This window comes from Calonectris borealis, chromosome 4 (assembly GCF_964195595.1).
Source record: "Calonectris borealis chromosome 4, bCalBor7.hap1.2, whole genome shotgun sequence".
Taxonomy (NCBI): domain Eukaryota; kingdom Metazoa; phylum Chordata; class Aves; order Procellariiformes; family Procellariidae; genus Calonectris; species Calonectris borealis.
The window spans coordinates 55,067,497-55,088,039 of NC_134315.1; positions in this window are offsets into that span (position 1 = coordinate 55,067,497).

Below are 20,543 nucleotides of genomic sequence, written 5' to 3' on the forward strand. Positions count from 1 at the left end.
CAACCATTCAAGTATGCCTTTCGTCTTTAGCTGTGAAGAACTGAGATTAAGACTGCATCCAAAATGCTAAAAATGCTTTCTGTCACTGATCACTAATTAAGTAGCCCCTTATCAAAGGACATCCATTCAGAGAGGAAAGGAAATCCCATCATTTAAAGGGCCAGCAGTCATTAAATATAAATGAGAAAGTAACAGTAAGGCTATGTTCTCTTAGTATGCATCATATCCCACGGTGATTTTTTTACTTATAAAACATTGAACCGATTGCATACTGTTTTGCTCTGTATCACTCACAAGGACTGCTCTTGGGTAAGGAAGTGTAATTAAGAGAAATCGTATGTATCTCTTCATTGAAAGTCAATTATTTCCTTTTCCATTAGTTACACTCTAGAAATACAGTGCTTTACAGAGGTAATCTTTACCATTGATTTAATTGATCCAGCTGTCTTCAGATGTTAGAATGGGTACCAATGGCTAGATCGCTTAGGCTTAGCTCGGAAGTTAAACAAATACAAACATATAATACTCCTTACCAATCATCAGGGCAGGTTATTAGGCCCAATGCTAAGCAGCCATTCCTTCCTTTTTTTTATCCTGGGAAGTTTCTTTGCATTTGAATTTGCCAAACCGAGTGTAAATCAGGTAATTTTCTTCACATTTTTTCTTTCTTGCACTCAACTCCTGTGCTTTAGAAGCTAATGAAATATTAGCAGGACTTGGGGATATGCAATACCTAACTGCTGGCTTTCTGAGCATTGAAAATCTGCAGTACCAGTCTGTGATGTTGAGGTGAAGAGCACAGAAACTGAGGGAAGATTGGTGCCCCCTCAGAAATGCAGCAATGTACATAGATGTGTTATTCTTTATGGCTGACTACTGACATCTCACTAAAGGTAATAATGACAACCTTTACACCTCACTGGAAATTCACAGTCCTTTACTGTGAAATTCTGAAGTCCAGTAATGATACATAGGTGAAACTCAATATAGACACGCTAAAATAGAAGACAACCTAAAATTTTTAAAAAATGAGCTTATGAAATTGAACATGCTCTGATTTCCATTTAGATTTTACAATTCTTTATCTTAGTCTTCTATTACGGGGAAAGTACCTTTGAGTGAAAGAGTTAATTCACCTATTCTCAAAAACTAATATGGGCAAAATAAGTGACTAACTGCCACTAAAAAACCTCAATTATTGGACAGCATCGGCTCAGTTTCTTTCAATTTCTTTACCAACAGTTAATTGTAATGCATTTCATCAGCAATACTGATACCTGCCTACAAGGAAGCATGAAAGGGATCACGGATACTAAGGAAACTGCTCTGAAAGAGAAAGTGCTCTGGTTTACAAGTGGGTGAAACCAAAGAGAGATTGTTTGTTATACAAGTGTTTGTCTAGACTGCAGCTGGCTTTTCACAATGGGATATTAAAGCAAGCCATCTACTTTCCTGTATGGATGGGATAGGTTCACGGGATGATTCATTCTTCATTCCTTCCAGAAAATGATCTATTCTGAAATCACCATGTTCTTGCAACATCTCTGCTCTGATCAACAAAGTGAGGCCAGGTTGTGTGGAGGAGAGGAGACATTAAAGGTGTAATCCTGCCAAAAGACGTACTCTACATCCACACACAGTTGTCCAAAGAGAGATTTTTTCCCGTGGGAGGCTGTGGTTTTGCACTGCACCATGCTCAGGCTTCTGTGAAAGTGCGTTCTTTTGTGTCTGGAAGCAAAACCTGACTAGCGTAAATGGAGAAGGACCCCACAAAAACTGAAGTCCAAAGCCTCCCCTAATTTCCATTCTGCCAAAACACAGTCTGAACAGGGTTTGGCCAGTGGGAGTGATAGCCCAAACGATTTTGAAAGGATTTTTTTTTTTTAAATTTTGATTTCTTCCAGTCTAACTCAAGGGTAAATCTGCCTATTTACTTCTTTTAACTGCCTAGAATGACACAAGACCACCGTAAACCTCACTTCAGCCCTGTAGTTTCCTGCCAGTCAGCACTGCCACCACTGTGTTAATGGTCGTCAAATGTCAAGAGTCACTTTCACCTTGAAAAAAGCTTGGAATGAGAGAGTAATGACTAAGTAAAGCTTGAAGCTTAGGAACAAACATGTGATTTATGTTACACAACAGGAGGAAGGTTACCTGTATAGCACTTCCTCGGTATGTGTATGCACGCATAGAGAGGAGAATCTGTTCTCCTTCAGTCACAGTACACGTTTGTATATGTTAAAGACAGGGAACAGATGACCGTTTAACATTGCAAAGAACTATAAAAATGTTAGTTGCTCTCCTTTCATTTTCAGTCATCTAAAAAGTGTTTTAATGAAGTATTGCAAACTAGATTCTGAAAAGTCATATGGTATTTTAAATAACTGCCAAGGAAACAGATTACTTTTAAATACTGTATTTTAGAGCTCACAGGAGACCTCAGACAGTTTGTTATTAATTTCAACCTAATGCAAGTATTAACAAGCTTACTGGATAAGGCTTCTACTTTCTGAAATGTCTTGACTCTCTAATGCTCATTATTAATTGTTCTAATATATATAATTCAGTGCAATTTATTGTATATGTCTGAACATTTTTTAGGAAATCAGGGTAATAGGGTCTCTGGCCATTAAAAATATCCTGGACAATGTATTTTATTACTTCTCACTTATCTTCTGTTTTGAAAATATAAATTCAAGGAACTCGTAGAAAAGCAGGATCATTGAGAGGGTAAAAATATCAGAGTGGCAAAACAATAACATTCTTTAGCTGCTAATAATCTCCAAACTGCTAGAAACGCTTCCTGCAGTCTGTGTTTTAGAAACCAAGGCAATGTTAATGATATTTTGTATCCTCAGGATCCTCAGTGGTGTCATTAGCACAAACTCATCTCGGGATAAATGCTCTGTGCAGCTGAAGGAGCAGTTTGGGACCTGGCTTCTGCAGTATCCCCCTGTCTAATGCGGGTGCCGCGCTGGGAGCAGCGAGCTGGACACCCCAGCGCAAGTGCCGAGGGATGGAGCTCAGGGCAAGCGTGACAGCTGTGACGAGCCTTACCCGGGTACGTGGCACTGCCTGCTTCATGGCACGCCAACCCCAGCAGCTGTAGGTGGGGATGAGCCGAACTCAGTCTTGTAGCCTAAGTATGCCCACCATTTCCCTCGATAGGAGAGGAGGTTTGATAGCTGCAGGTGCTAGCAATGCTAGCCAGATTTATTTATTGCATTAGATGAGAGCAGCGACAGCAGTCGTGTTAGACCTCCGTACCAGAGCCTTCTTGTGTCCTGTCCTGCCCCATTTGTTCATAGTGTCACATCCCGCAGTTACACAAAGGCACTTCTAGATTAAGGAAATTGTTGTTATATCATTAGAGTTGACTGGAAAGCAAAGTTACGTGTCACGAGTTCTGCAAGGAAGGTAGGAACGGTCCTATCTATAATATTTCTTCCTAATTGTGGCAAATCAGAAAAGCATGTCGTTTGTTAACTGTGGGGCTTTCTCGTGTCCAGGAGCTTTTTTTTTCTTATGTTTGAACAGTTCCTAGTGCAGCACAGTTATGGTTCAGGACTTGAGCTCTCACAAGCTACAGTGACAGAAGTAAGAAATAAATAATAAATATAGCAGTGCTCGCATCTCCCCAAATACTGATGCTTGCTGATTTTGGAAGCCACAATAAAAAAAAATACATTGCAATTTCAAGCACAATAAAACATGTCAGTCTTGTAAAACTTAGAGAGATATAAAACCCCTTGTCGACCTTTGTCCTTCTGGCATTGTTGAATTTAGTAAGCCTAATCTTGAGACATCTGGCTGACTTAAACCTCTCCTTTTTTATTCTTCAAACGCCACTGATTTACATGGTAGTTTGCCTTAGACAGGGCAGTTAGGCTTTGATATTTGATCCCCATGGGAGTGTTGATTAATAAGGGCTGAGAGGAAAAGTTATAACTGCAGAAAATGAGAGTAAATGAGAGTCCTCTGTAAATGAGAGTCCTGGGATCTGCAATGATTTCAAATTACATTTCTGTATACATGCGTGTGTGTGTGTGTGTAGTCAGTCCTTTAGCATGCCAACAGCTCTTAGTGCACTTCAGAAAAGATGCTCTGAACATTAATAATCTGTAGAGCTAAGCTGTCTTGGTTCAGATAATTGTATAAAAATAGCACCATCAGGGTGTTACAAATGAAAAAAAAAATCAACCTACAAAAAAGATACTGTAAAAGCAGGAGGCTAAAGAAAACAAAAGTGCTAGATACTACAGCTGAGAACTATGCAATTTCTTCCTGAAGGCGTAATAGGAAAGAATTTATTCCTTTACAAAGCAAGATCCGAATTTGGGGCATTAAGAAACATGAGAAGTAAACTGTAGACTTGACAGTGGGCCAACCACCTGACCTCATTGCTTTGGGCTGTTCCTGAGCAAACAGAACTTTCTGCATTTCCTATATTCCAATTTTGAAAGGGTCACTGTGTGGTCTAATAGCCCTGCCTACACAAAGCATCTGACACTTTTTCATATGACCACACATGGCCTTTCTTAATGTAGAAAAGGCTGCAAATCTACCCGTTACCACTAAAAACTAATAATCAGTTGTGTTACATGCATGTAACAAAACCTCCACTAAAATTTATTGACAAACATTTGTGACATATACAATCAAAATTTTAAAAATGTCGTTGGAAACTGGAATCGCAATAATCTCAAATTTTGCTAGTGACCTTCACTGAAATGATTGTAATTTGGGAACACTGTCAAATCCATAGAGGCAACATTTTGCAACCAGCCAAATGTTGAATGCTGGTTATGATTTTCAAGGCATATGATTAGCTTAATATTTTTATTTTATTTTACATCTGATTAGTTGTACATGGAATATTAAAGCTGGCATTTTGCAGTCAGTATAGCTAGGGGTATTTAAATCAGAACAGATCTCTCTTCTAAGAACAAATGAGAAGGGCAGACACTTAATAGTTTTGAAACATATGGTTAATAGGCCTGTATTTTTAATTTATAGCTCTATGATTATATTTTATTTTTCGGTTTGTAGATATTGGGAAAGGAATCTTCAGATGGTCCTTAATAATTTTGAATTCAGCTAATGAGATATGTTGCTGCAGTCCAAACTCTAGGCTCATAATAAACAAAAGCTAAAAGAAGGAAATATACCCATTCTTGTTTTCTTGCTGAATGTTATTTAGAAAAAAAATTTTAAAATTTCCTAACTACTGAGCAGATATTTTTAAATTATTGTTCTACATCTCCAAAATCTCATTGCTGAGTTCTGTGCTGGGTTTTTGAGACCTCAGCTTTCATTTCCACCAGAGCAATTGGTATGATTCGGGGGAAAAAAAAGGTGAAATAGCTCAGTGTAATATGAAGAGGCTGACCAGAAGCGGCCAGCTGTCAGAGCCGGCAGGAGTTGAGCACTCACGCCGCCCCTCTGACCGGCCGCTCAGCATCCGTACAGTATTTCCCTTTGCTACCCTGCAAGGCAGGGAAACAAGTCCACCTCATTTTTCAGGTTAGGAGCTGAGGACAGGAAAGGGTCAGGGTGAGGTGTGTTTCAGGTTGAGCACTCATCCTGGGTTACACAGTGGGAGTAGCCCCTTTTCTGATGGGGTGAGGCTGGCCACGTGCTGGAGCTGCAGTGGCCCCGGGAGAAGGCAGGATGGAGTGCCTGCCTACCTGCTGTCCCACTCTGCAGCGTCTCACTGGCTTGGCAGATGCTAGAAGGAAGATGCAATATATCGCTGCAGCCAGGGGCATCTCTAGTGCTGCCACTGTGACTGAGGAATAGGGTATGGGACCGCAAGAGGCAGAAGATTTGGAGAGCGGGGATGATGCCTTTATCAGTGTTCCTCTACTCCTGCTCCCAGGAAATGCCCACCTGGCAGATAAAGTAAGTATCTCACCCACGCTGCAGGTAAAGGCTGACAGAAACATAAGGTGACACATACTTAAGGCTGGTATCCTGGCCATTGAACCGTACATCTTCTGTACTCACAACCCTGTACGTGGAATAACTTTCCTTTTCCAGTTCTTTAATGAAGATGGGATCTTATGGACCATGCTTTCCACTTGTGCTTCACAAATGCTGCATCCTCTCGCAGACACGAGGCATCCGTTGTGACCAGCAATCTGAGTATGCCTCTAGCAAAAAGCTGTCATTTGGAGATTAAAACAGACATCCATTTACATACTGTAATACTTGTCTTTCTATATCTGTTTTAAAGGGTACAAGGAAAACAGGAATTCCAGGCAGCTCTGCAGCTAACTCCATTTCACTATAGCAGGTTTGCTCATGCTTTGGCCACTGGTTGGACTTCCCCTGACAGTTTTCCACCACTGTGAGGGGTTCCTGGCCTTTTTTGTGTGGTGTTTGTGCTATTCCAGGGGATTCCGTGGAAAAACAAATTGAGAGAGACAATAGGAAAAAAGGGGTTGTTTTTCAGTTCCCTTTCATTCGTTGTCGGTACTTCCCAAAGGAAAACCAGCAAGAAAGGGAGGAAAGTAACACAGGACTTGGCAGAAAGCCAGCACACGGGAGTTCTGCAGCAGGTTGAACACTCTACATCTTTTGTCCATTTCAAATATCCCTATTTTATTCTGAGCTGTACAAGCTGTACAAGCCCTTATTCACATGAGTAAGCCACTTATGCAAGGTGTCCCAGCAAAATTTCATGTTTTCTGTTGTTCACACCAGCCCTGATGAGCTCTTCACTTTAGGATCTCATCTTCTTCATCCTGTTATCCTTGTCACTGGAATTGCTCATTGTATGTCAAAGTGGTTTCAGGACAGCTGCTTAACCTCACAGAAGACACCAAATGCTTGATGTGATAGCCACTGCTCAGGCATTACGGATTCATACTATAGAGCCTGAACTACTTTATACTGACAACAGTGGTCTGATCCCCGAAGTCATCATTCTGTGTCATTTGTCCCATGTTTGGTGGCATTGCTGAGGAACATCACTCTTTAACCTCCCACCACCAGTGCTCCTTGTCCCTGAGCATTCCACTTTGTGCATGTCCCCTTTCCTTAATGCCCCACAGCCTTCTGAAACCTTCAGCAGACACAGGGCAGTGCATGATTTTTGTTTGTCCAAATGGCTACCTTCTACCAGAGTGAGAACTTCAAGTTTTTGGTAATCAGCTTGATTCCTGTAGCATCTGACTTTTAAAGGAGTCGTCGCATTCCCTCTGGGTTGAATGCATGGGTAGTTCTCATCCAGGCTGGTAATATAAGTAATTCCTGGTGCTGGATCTATTCAGGGATTTTGGATTGAGCTGTGTTCCCTTTTCAACTCCTAAATAACAGAAAAGAAGGAGAATATACTGTTATGTAAAAATTACCTTAGAAAGACACATGTTTTGATCTTGATTTAAACAAGCTCTACTAACAATATAGGAACAGGAGAATGGGGATTGACACAATTTCCAGCAAGGTATTTATAGAACTGTTTGAACAGACTTTACAATAATTAAAAGAGAGTATAGGTTATGTTAAAGTAAATGAAGTCAATTTAGTTCATCATCATTTTTACAGTGTTGCAAATTAACATAACAATGACAACTACAGTTGTCACTGACTTGAGCAGCAGCAGTTAATCATTGTAATTAATCATTATTAATACATAATTCATAATGATCAATCATGCTTGACTCTAGGATCATAGTGGGCTTATATTAAATACTATATAAATATAAAAGGCCATTAATAACTGTCCAAAAGCTAGGCAAATCAGGTCCCCATTTTCCATTTTGATGTACTCTTATGAGCAATCACTGCCACGTGTCTGAGTTTGTTAGGACTTCTTTGGTTTGAATTAACCTTGACAGGTGAGAAGTAAGATTGCAGCACATATATGCAAATTGCATAAATGTCCCATACTTGTCTAAGATAGCTGTTGTACGCCTCACAGATATGGTAAGTCACTCAGGAAAAACTCTTTTGCTCAGAATCGAACTGGTGCTTTGGCTCAGCAATTCTCCTCTAACTCTCTCCCCATGGCATGCTGAACATCATAAAAAGTAACCTTTGATTTTCAAGAACAGCTCTCAGTTCCTCCTCAGCCGCTATTCTCAAAGTTTGTTGAGGAAGGGCTGCTTCTGAGGGGGACACTGAGCTGTGGTTTATACCTATTGTAATACTGATGTCCAGGAGCACAAGTACCTCTGAAAAGTAATTTTGCAGGCTGCCTATATGGCTTTACAGGCTGCAAATATTCTGTTGCCTGTATTCTAGAAGCCCATGCTCTAGACCATATTTTGGTTTGTTTTTTTAATAATTTCTCTCTTTATGTGCTCATCTACTTCTCTGGGAAGCAGAAGAGCAATGACATAAATTAGGTACCTTTTCAGAAAGCTTTGGAGTACTACTTTTCAAGTTAAATCTGCCTAGACATTTTAATGAGTAGTCTTCGCACAGAAAATCAGCCATGGTTCAGACACATATTGCACCCCAAAACAAATCAATTTATTTTAAATGGAACGCTATCTTAGAGGGTTTTTTTTCCTTGAAGACTGAAAAGCAAATACATATTTCAATTTAAATTAATTTTAAATATTTTAGTTTGCTTTAAGGAAAACAAGAGAGAACATAGTGTGCATACCCGTAATGAACTCCAGTAATACTTAGTTCAAAATGACTGTTGTTTCAGCATACAGCAGTGCTCAGAGAAAGCCAAAAATTCAATAGAAACAAAACAAAAGCATTAAAGTTTGATAGCCACTTGATTTCTGGGCAGAGGGTAAGGACCCACTGGAGAAGCTGCTAAGTGTCCTGGTACAGCAAAGGATGTTTGAAAGCAAGTGCTTTTTTCTTAACCAAACAAAATATTTCTAAAGCAACAAATGCCTTTTAAATTCCTCCATGAAATGAAGGTCTCTTCAAAGGTAGTTTGGCAGAATTAAACTATTAATTCGTCAGATTTCAGCAGCGTCTGATCTCTGAATAGCATGCATACCATTTTATGCCTGAAGGACAAGCAGAGCCATGTGACTCCTGCAAGTGGGTAGATATCCTCAGAGCTAGCTTAGAGCAGCAGGTAAAATCGTCTGTATCTGCCTCAAAACAGGCCAGGCAGGGAGCCATCCGCTGTCACGTACTGAATTCAGAATTAGTCCTCCTACCAAAGGTACAATTTCAATCTTGTTTTCTACCCAGAAAAGTTCTCCCCACCTCCCCCCCCCTTTTTTTTTCATCTTGTTGATAATCTTTTGCCTGAGTTTAAGGGTCCTTCATGAGACTATTATTTTTATCATGCTGCACTACCTGTCCTCTGGGAAATCACTCCTCGCACTGGCAAGGACACGAGTTTGCTTTTCAGCTTCAGTCCGGTCCTTGGCCATGTGTCTCTCCTCTCCTGTCGATGACACTCTCACCTTCTGTGACTGCCATGCTCAGAACAGATGCTACCAGAACAAATTATTTCTCCATGTACTGTAACCATGCACAAACCCTGAAATACGAGGCTACCAGTAACATGGAAGAGCTGGGAACAAGACTCCCATGTGCACCTTGTTTCTGAGCCCTGGCAGGGAGCTATTATTTGATTAAAATAGGACTGTGCTGCCCTTCTCCCCCTGCACGTTCTCACCGTTTAACTGTGATAAAATGATTTATTACCTAAATTAAATTACGAATGGATTCCATCTTTGTCCTTTTATTTTTTGCTCAGAATGACACATGGAGCTGGAGAGAGGTGAGCAGAAAAAACTTGAAAAATAATGTTGCTATTAAAAAAATATTTTAAGTGTTTTTCTCCCTAAAAACTAATCTCTCCAAAAGTTTTCAGCAAAAAAGGAGGCTTGAAATGACCTGAGATAAAAGAAGGTCTTATTAGGAAGAAGGTACTAATGAAAGATTGTATTAGGAGTTAGGAGATTGAATCCATCACGGGATTTTGTTTTAAGGATTAAAAAAAAACTTGACTTGACTGTCAAATCTTCAACATTTAAATTTTCAGGTCGTGGCCCCTGAGAGAGGAGTCGCCGGGCGCCTCGACTCCCTGAAGGAAGTGTGGGAGGAGCGGGGCAACTCGGGGTTGGATCCAAACCAGCTGAACTGCAAACAGGGAGAGCTGCTAGGGGATGAAGAAAAACCACTTCAGTGGTGGGTAAGTACTCCTTCTGCCAGTTTGGAGCTTCACTCAGGGTGGCAGCGAGGCATCTTTGTCCAGCTGGGGTCCGCAGCCTGAAGGAAATCACCAAAACTTTTTTTTTTTAATTGTTTTGGTAATGAGGGACTGAGGAAGGTTCGCTGCTCTGATTGAGGAGCGCAGCAGCAGCAGACATACGCAGGTGCGAGCCTCAGTGCTTAGAGGATTCAAGGTTAAGGAGAGCATAGGTCCCTTCAGGTTGAAGTGGTAGCTGGTGTCTGGTTTTGAGTTGCAGTTTTGGACTGAAAGGCAAATGCTCTCTGTAACTCCTCCTTCAATGCTAAACCTTTTACTGTGTCCAGCTCATTATCACTCAGTTCTCATAGATTTGAGATGAAGAGGACAGAAACTCTTTCTAGGCACAATTTTTTCTGTCTTGTTTATTTATATCTGTTGATGAATTATTACTACCCAGATACAAAGTTCAGAGTGAAGGACTCATTGAGATTGATGTTTTCAAGAATACTGGATTATAAATAATGTATATATGTGTTTACCTTGTCTGAGGTGGTTGGTTAGAAAACTAGTTGGTTTCTGAAATGCAGCGAACCTATATATTTTTCAGGATGTTACTGTAAAAAAAAAAGGTTAAGTGGAGCTTTAAAAAGTCAACCAAATTATTTTCTCCTAAAGAATTTCTCTTTGTGTGAGGTCCTGAATATAATAATTTATCAGTTGATTTCCCTTCTGTTGTATGTTCCATTGCAGCCTTGTGAGTCTCATAGGTAGAACAATTGTGATTCTTTTAGTGGCAGATTGAAAATATATAGATAAAAATATTTTTATATGAACATAATAAAACTCTGTAACATATGGTGCGTGGGTGTCCTAAATATAAAGATAATACAAATAAGAAACATGTATACAAATCAAAAATTTAGATATATTTGAATTTTCATCTCTAGAAAGTCAGTGCTTAACTTAGGAATACACAAACCAATTAATGTGTATGTGAATGAGTGACATTGTCACATTGACATGTTGTTGCAGGCATGAGGAATGTGTTATGATATATTCTTCTATTTCTCACTCCATTTAGGAGTGTACACAAATTATTGCAAATGCAAACAATGCTGAATTGATTTGCATATTACTTGCATAAGAAGCTGCAGGCATTTGGGCAGGTAATATGGATATATCTATACACACAGCAGAAGAGGAATAGCTGTTTTTCAGTCTTTGTTAAAGTTTTGGTAAAAACCTTAACTCTTCAAAACTGAGAGATCTTGATAGCCAGTTATGGATGAGAACTCTGCAAATCTGTACTCCTGCTAAATCTATGTATTTATTTCCTGTACGTCCCCCTGCTTGGGTTATCCAAAGACAATTTTTCCTAGATGCCAGCTTGCTGTGTTTTTTTTCATTCCTTGGACTGCACGGGTATCCTGTGTAATCTTGCATTCCATTGATGTTACATGGAGATTGAATTATCCGAAAATGTAGTCCAAGGTCTGGTCTTCAAAAATACAGGTGCTTATTACCTAGAGCCACTTATCAGTCAATACTGATAAATTTTTACTTGATAAGGTTCAGGTGCTTAGAGGAAAAACAGTGTGGAGAGTGTGTGAGTAACATCAACAAGAAAACATTGTGCTTTGGTATTCATGTTGTATGCAAACTACCTCTGTCCTGAGGACCTCTCTCCCTTCTCTTACCCACAACTATAATTCAGTTACAACCCTAATGATGTCTATTCTCACACATATCAGTTTCATGTTCTTGGTGTTTTTTTTAGGGAGATATGGCAGTAGCTAGTGACCTTCCTCTTGCATCCCCTTTATCATCTTAGTCACATCTCAGACCCCTGACAGACGTTGAGTGAGAGTGACCTGCCATGTCTATATAAAAGCTGTAGTACAGCTTGATCTAGATTTTATTATTATTATTATTATTTGTGCCAATAGGCTTCCTCGCTATTGAGTCCCTGCTTTGGCAATGCAAGCTGAAAAACGTCCACAGATGTAGAGCAGGAACACTAAATTCTTCATGTCACTGCAACAACGGGGAGGGGTGAAGGAAGCATAGATAGCATCTTTAATATTGAACCATGGTGTAGAAGTAGCGGTTTTCTGTGCTGTTGTGTTCCTGTCAGGAACCAGCTGCTGGGGTATCCCAGTATCAGTGTGAGTTTGTGTCTGCAGCCTCTTGAGAAATGCCACCGCTGTGGGGCCTGGTGAGGCTAGCTTGGCTCAATGAGGGCCCTCAGGAAATAGGCACCAGAGCTCCTCAAGAGCTTCCCTACATAATCCTGCAGCCCCATCTGGTTGATGCTCAGAGACTGCTTCTGAGACTTTGGATTCAGAAGTACAACCGCACTCGTTTGTTCCCTACCTGTATCCACAAAGAGGTCACCATTGCTGTGCCTGGAGCTCTTTCCACACCCAAGCCCAGTTTAAATTGCCATTTTATTAGATTATTTGAAGAGCAAGACACTATCACAGCTCAAGACCTTGCAAATAATTATACCTTGGACACGGTTAGAAATGACATCATGCTCAGCATATAAAGCTGGGGGAAGAAGGAGGAAGAGGGGGACGTTCGGGGTGAGGTGTTTTGTCTTCCCAAGTAACCGTTACGCGTGATGGAGCCCTGCTGTCCTGGAGATGGCTGAACACCTGCCGATGGGTAGTGAATGAATTCCTTGTTTTGCTTCGCTTCTGTGCACGGCTTTTGCTTTATCTATTAAACTGTCTTTTTCTCAGCCCACGAGTGTTCTCACTTTTACTTTTCTGACTGTTGTGGTTTAATCTGGCAGGCAGCCAAATACCACGCAGCCGCTCACTCACTCCTCCCTGCCCCCAGTGGGACGAGGAGAGAATCGGAAGGGTAAGAGTGAGAAAAACTCGTGGGTTGAGGTAAAGACAGTTTAATAGAACAGAAAAGGGAAAATAATAATAATAATGATAGAATATACAAAATGAGTGATGCACAATGCAATTGCTCACCACCCGCGCTGACCGATAACCAGGTAGCAATCGGTACTTCCTGGATCACGCCTACTGTTCATATACTGATGTCACATGGTATGGAATACCCTGTTGGCCAGCTGGGCTGGCTGTCCTGATTATGTTCCCTCCCACCTTGTGTACCTAGCTCAGTCAGTAGGCACGGGAGCTGTCCTTGGACTAGGAGGGCACTTAGCAACAACTGAAAACATCAGTGTGTTATCAACATTCTCCTCATACTAAATCCAAAACACAGCACTAGGAAGAAATTTAACCCTATCCCAGATGAAACCAGAACACTGATTCTCTCCCCCATCCCACGGGGGGGAGGAGTGAGCGAGCGGCTGTGTGGTGCTTAGTTGCCGGCTGCGGTTAAACCACGACAGTGATGAATGATGATTTCTAAATACTCCTTTATTTCGACGAGGCTTGCTGATTTTTGTTTATAGATGAATAACAATAATGAAGGTTTTTTGGCATCTGCCATTGCTGTGGCATATGTTTCCAAGAACTTCTTGCTATACATGTTGTGAATACAACTTGTTATGGCAAAATGTATTTCCTCCATTCAAATGTGATTTGAGGGTACTTTTTAATTTCATTGAATTCTTCTTGCTATAAAAAGTCAAACAATAGCATACAATTTACCTTCTGTACCACATTCCATTTAAATTCCCTTACGGGCTACCAGTTTATGAGTAATTTTTCCATTTAAATCTTGTAATGTAATAATCTACAAAAAAAGCCCTTCCATTCTTGTTACAGCTAGGAACAGGTTTAAAAACTGAAAGATCAGGTTCACATAATATCCGTGAATTGATTCAATGAAGTTTTGAGCTAGATGTCAGTGGTTTAAGGTCGGTTTATTCTATATGACTAAATTTATGCACATTAATAGTCATAATTTGGCACATAATTTATTGTTCTCCATTACCACATTTTGCTTTTAGCCTAATTTACCATCCCTACTTTTAACACTGTGTGTTACTTTGTATAAAAATACTCTCATCCAGACCCTTATCAAACATCTTTCCCCTCTGGGACTCATGCTACCTGGAGAGTAAGGTTAGATGATTTGGTTCAGAAAATCTTTTACAGGCTAGAGAGGTTAAAAGCATTTTGCCTGATTTCTGTTCGAGTAGGCTTCTAATTTTTAAAGAATTTTGGAGCTGGCAGAACGCGCTATACTGACAAGGTCTGAGGCTGCAGTCATCGTCTACACAAGCAAGACTGCACATGGCAGCAGAACAAATTTTGGGTGAAGGTTTGTCAGCTCCGATTTCATCTGAATGTGTCATGCAGTCCCATTAAAAACTATATGGGCCAGAATCTGCACTTTTTTTTACATTACTACGACTCTTCACTCTGGTAATACTCTCTACTTCCAAAATATATGAAGTACTACCCAGCATGGGAAACGGTGGCAGAACTTAGTTGCCTCATGCAAAATATCAGATTTCTTAAATGTATTTATGTACCAAATGATTCAGACAGAAACCACTGAGACTTAAGCACTTGGCCACTCACCATATTTCTGAGTCCAGATATGTCCAAAACAAACTGCACTACGGCCTTTCCTAGACCCATCACTAGTCATGCTGAACTTCATGACCACTCATCTAAGTGTGTTACCCCCCTCCATTTTTTTCTTAGGATAATCTGAGGATGCTGGCACAGATTTTCAACTCCCCTTCCTTTTCTAAAACTTTCCAGTGATAGTGAAATCAGTGAAATAAATCACAAGGAATATAATACTGCAAATTCTCTATTCTTCTTCTTCCTAAACATATTCATCATTGTTTTTTCTCCTACATGATAACATCTCCCAGAGTAACCACACTTAAATGAATTAAAACAAAAGCATGTAAATATTCTTCATACTATAGTGAGTTTGGAAATGGGGAACTTTTGCTATTCGTATCCTCATTTCAAACTGTCTTCTAATCTGTTGTGTATGTTGCTATACCACAGAAAACATTTAAGTAAATTTAGATCATAAAAAACTAATATGGTCCATTTATGGGTCAAATAGTGTTTTCAGATGTTCTTTTTAAGTTCTTCAGTGTTTTTTCCAAATCATGTAATGAAAAGACATAGGAGAATACTTGTAGCAGAGAGCTGAGTAAGATAGACTAAAAGCACATTTTTTCCTCTTAGATAATTTATATACATCTTCCTTGACAAAACATGTGCATCACAGCTCAATCTTTTTCTTTTTTTTTTTCTTGTTGGGAACCCAATCCCATACACAGCGCCATAGCCAGAGTTTAATGTTAATTGAAATTAATATGAAGAGAAGACCTTATTTTTAGATCCAAAGCAACAAAATCCTGATAGCCATCATTTCACATTGAGTGCAATTGTAAGACTCTCCAGTCTCAGAGGTACTAAATAACAACTTGTTACGGCTCCACTTCATGTTATAGATACTGAGTCATTATGAAAATCAAGCTCTCAAATTTCATCTTTCATTTTCTTTCCTTTTTTGGTAACAGGATTTTGTGGTTTTTGTTTCTAAATGCTAATTCTGAGGTTAGATGCAGCTCGTTCTGCATAGTTTAGAAGTTATTATGGTTTATTTGTTTCCATAAAGATTGATATAGCAAGAGAAAATGCTACTTTCTCATTGAGATTTGTACCCTATACATGTTAACTGATTATATAGTTGAACTCCACGACCTATTTATCTTCCTGAAAGAAACAGAAATGACTTTGTCACAAGCTGCAGAATATATGCAGGACTGCACAATGCTCAGTCCCTACTGCATTCTGAACAGTGATATATTTTAGCATCTAATATTTATGTTCATTTCAAAATGTATTCTCATTTTTCATCTGCAGTGCCCTTGGTGATGATAGAAATTAGTTTTATTATGGCTTCCTTTAAAGGACATCCAGGCTTGGAGAAAAAGCAGGGAGGAGAAAAGTCATCTGGAGGCATGGGCTCCAAATTGATATGTCAGGAGAGTATATCCATGAATTTCCTGTTGAAGTATAGTGATCCATAATCCCCTCTTGTATTATACACTTATAAATTACCTTCTTTTATGGTATGTCATTTAACTATACAGGTCTTTGTATCAAAACTAGTGTTTCAAGCCCAGGCAGGAACCGTCAGTGCTGTGGAGGTCACCCTGGAAAAACAAAATGGATAGCAGTCTCGACAAGCAAAGACTTCCCTTCCATCAGACACGGGCACAGACGTGGCTGCTACAAGTCCATGGAAAGTCCTCGTGGCGGCATTTGTTCCTGTTATGTGGGACGAGGCTGACACCGCTATCTGTCACTCACTGCGTTGCGCAGGTTTCGTGTTTATGCTGCGTCTCACTTTTTTCCCCCGAGATGGCCTCCCTCTAGACTGCTGCAGTTTAAATCTTAGCAGTCAGGTGCTATTTTTCCGCTGTCTAGCCTGTCAGCCTGGATCTGTACAAACCCTCCAGCAGCCCCTTTTCTCCTCCCCACCTCCAGAAGGGAGGCATTTTAAGTAAGCCAAGGTTCAGTATGTGACAGGAAACAGATGAAATAATAAAGCATCCTTCCACGCCATATGAAGTGGTGGTAAAGGTGTAGTGAAGGAAAGGGTAATTACAGGGGAAAAAAATGTTCTGTATTGCCTAATCTTCTTCAACATTCAACTTGCTAAAAAAAAATCACTGAAATTAAACTATAGCTGCAACATTTTTGTACGACTGGCCCTAGTTGTCTGACACTTACTTGGTCAAATTGACAAAATCTATTAAATATATATGAAAACGTTTTGTAATATACAGATAATAACCTTACCCTTTAGACCTGTGGTTGCAGAGATAATGATTTGGGGCTTGCTAAACTTTTCACTCATGTTTCAAACTTCTGCAAGCTGTTTTTCTTTTGAGAAGGAGCTTGCGAGTTTCAGCAGTGTCTCTACATCTCATTACAGGGAAGGAAAACAGGCAGGCAGGCACAAAGTATATAATCTAAAGCTGTTTAAAGAGAAGGTGAATGGGGGAGTGAGCTGAGTGATTGATAGAAATTCCAGGACTTCCAAATAAATTGACAGAAATACAGGCTTGCGGTCTGAAGACAAATGTGTTATTCAGAGTCTTCTGGAGTTCAAAACTTAAACCTGACACCGCTTCCAGCTGTGGCCTTCAACGACTTGCCTAATTTCCTCTTTTTCCCCGTGTGCAGATGGGGAAACTAACACGTATTTACCGGAGTCATGCTACTCTCGAGTCATTTACAAAAGCCTATCCGCACAGAATGCGGGTCTCAAGGATAATCTTTAACTAACAGAATACTTACAAGATAGCTATCACTGGATCACAAAGCATCTTCCAGAAAAGCTGCATATCATAACACCCCAAAAAGAGAGGAACTAGATGAAATTTTTGCACCAGTTTACTTGTTGCCTTTTTTCCTTCCCCCTGAGGGTTTTGTAACCTGGATGATTTCAGTCTATGCCCCTAAAAGTTGCATTAGCTCAGTGATGGGGATGCAGTCTAGGAGCAATATAGATGCAGGACAAAGCTCCAAAGGTAATAAAACCAAGAATATTTTAAGCCAGTTTTGCTGCTAAAGGACACTTTACACTGGAAGCTGTGCACTAAATCTCCAGAGCTTTTGTTCAATCTGTGTTGCAGGCTATTTTTCTCTCCTTTTCCTTCAGCTATACTGGATATATAAGGGTCATTTTGGAAGCAAAAATTATCAGTATGTGTAATGTCACTGCTTTATTTGGGGACGACTGACTCAAAATTCTTGCATTTCTGTATATTAAAAGTAAGTCCTTTGCCCCTTCCAGCACTGATTAGTAGGAAAGTCCACAGCTGACCCTGCCTGGTCTCCAGGACTATATGTTTTATTGCTGGCTCCTTCAGCTCTGTCTAGGCTTTCTAAATCATGATACTTAGAAAGAACTGAAGCAGGGGCTATCAGTGGTGCTTCTTACAAACTGACTGTTTGCAAAAGCACCACAATAGAAATTCAAAGACCAAAAAGTACGTAAGAAACTAGAAAAATGCTATTAGTAGCAATTCCCTGTGAGGGGATGGGGTGGAGTAGCACTGGGGAGGAACCCACACGGCCAAGTGTTTGATACAGTGCTTGAACCGGACAAAATTTATGCTAGAATTGACAGCATTTTTTCTGTTGTAGAGAAAAGTTCAGAATTACGCTGTCAAGCTGTCTGGCAGAAGCTGTGTAAGGGCAAGGGGGCTCTTTGTGGGAGCAGCACGGGTTTGGGGGTGCTGGTGAGTTATTGAGGTAGGGAGGGAGATTAGGAATGCTGCCAGGAGGCCAGTGAGAGTCCCAGGCAGTTGCTTTCAGTACAGGCAGGACATGATTGATGGCAGGTTTATTTTTCCAACTTCACAGCACACTGTGAAATACTTCTTTGTGTATACCTCAGCTATCGCTGCTTCTGAAAAGCCCAGGCAGAGAGGATTGCTGTAGCGTCTTCTGTTGCTTCCCAGCTGCTGCACGGAGGAGAAAATGCTCTCCAGCGCTGCCCTGCCCTGCAGGCAGAGGCTCTGAGGAGGGATGAGTTCAGCCAGGTGCCAGTGCAAAGGTCAGGCCTTGAAATTTCTGCACATACTGGTAAAATCCTATCAGCAGCGGACCCTCCTTGTGCACTGCAGATGGTTCAGCTGGAAGGAATACCTCCCAAGCCCACGCGGAAGACTGGAGTGAAAGATGCTGTCTTCTGCGAAGGTGTATCAGAGTGTAGGTTGCGAGCCAGACTTGAAAATAGAGAGTGCAGTGTTTTAGGGCATTCCCTTCAGCAAAATGAAAATGTGATGTTCAAGAAATGCGGAGCGCCTGTTTCTTTAGTGTGAGATGTGATACTGTGTATTGCATCTCTAATGGAAGAAAATGGCAATCCAGGAGACATATCTGACCACTGTCATCTTTACATCATTCTTAATTTTCTTCAGATATTCTTCAGATTGTATTTTATTTTTGCATAATAGAGCCAACTAATTGTATTCTCTAAATTTAGCCAAACAAAGTTCCCACCCAGTATTAAATCCTGATGCTGGGGGAGCTTAAGTTATGGTTATTATGCATGTGTTTAGGGACTGTATTCTGAAATAAGTAAACTAAATGAAATACAGGAAAGCCTTGTATAGGAAGGACCCAAATATGTGGAGTCAGCCATCAGCTCTGAAGTAACGTATTATGTTTGCTTTTCCCTGTCAGGGAGATTTTTCCCCCTATATGCCATCTTTTTGTTGCTGTCCCCTTCTGTTTGACAGAAGCAGGAATTTTTACCTCTAAAGTGACAATTCTGGGACTTGTTGCTGCTTCCTCTCTTTTGCATTAGGAAAATAATTAAGCAGTGATGAATACTCCTCTTACAATGCTTCCTGAAGCGATGGCATATTTTCCAAATAAATCTAGCTGTCCACATAATACCCGCAGTGGCATTTGGCAGGAAGGTTGAACTCAATAAAGTTCTCCTGAAACTTTCACAGGGAAGCCCACTTTGTGATCTAGTAAGCAAAAAAATTTGCATTTAGTATGAAATCTCAGTAGGCCTTCAGCAAAACAGTGATACTATATGCTTCTACTGGCTATTCTGTGAAGCAGACCCAGCAATGGCAAATGAAGTGTAACCTGTTAAACTTGCAGAAAACATATTTGATTTTGCACCTGGATCTCAACTTGTACTCTAATAAAATGTCAGTATAAATTATTCTGCTTAGTAGGAAGGAAGAATAAGAATAAGAATAAGAATAAGAATAAGAATAATGATAAATTATTTATAATAGGTAATGAGTTAGTAAAAGTTAATGATCAAATGTTGAACAAATCAATAAGGAAAAGGCCTTTGGGGCAAAGAGAGCAAGGAGGAGAATGAAGACTGGAAAGAGAAATAAAAAGGAAGAAAAAACAGATAGGAAGCACTAGAAGAAAGCAAGCGACTTTAGAGAGACATGCAGCAAGGTGGAATCAGAAAAACAGAGAGGTTGAAAGAATAAAGAACAGGAAAGGTATGAGAAAAACTAATAATGCTAATATGGCATGGGAAGGAGAAAAAGAAGTCTAATATGAAATAAGGCCTAGAAGAAAACCAGATATCTAAGTGTATCAAAGTGATAACAAAGAATCATAAGAGAAATGAAATATTGAAGAGAGCTGTAGGAAGTAAAAGAATAAACAAAACACAGAAACACTATGGGGGTTTGAAAGATGTTTTATGTCTTCCTCCTTATTAAGCCTCATCATTAACAGGAACAATGTTTTGTCTTATTTATAGCATCAATATACTGCTGCTGTAAAATCTTCTCCAATACTATATCATCAGCAGCAACTACATGTAAATTTGAAAGCTTCAGCAGATTAGTGCAAGGTAAAGCCACACTCAGCCATTGCTTTCTCTCATTTCCAATGAATCGGATCCCTTGGACTTTGGCAGTTCAGTGCTGCTCTGCTGAGAGGCTTTTGAGTATCTC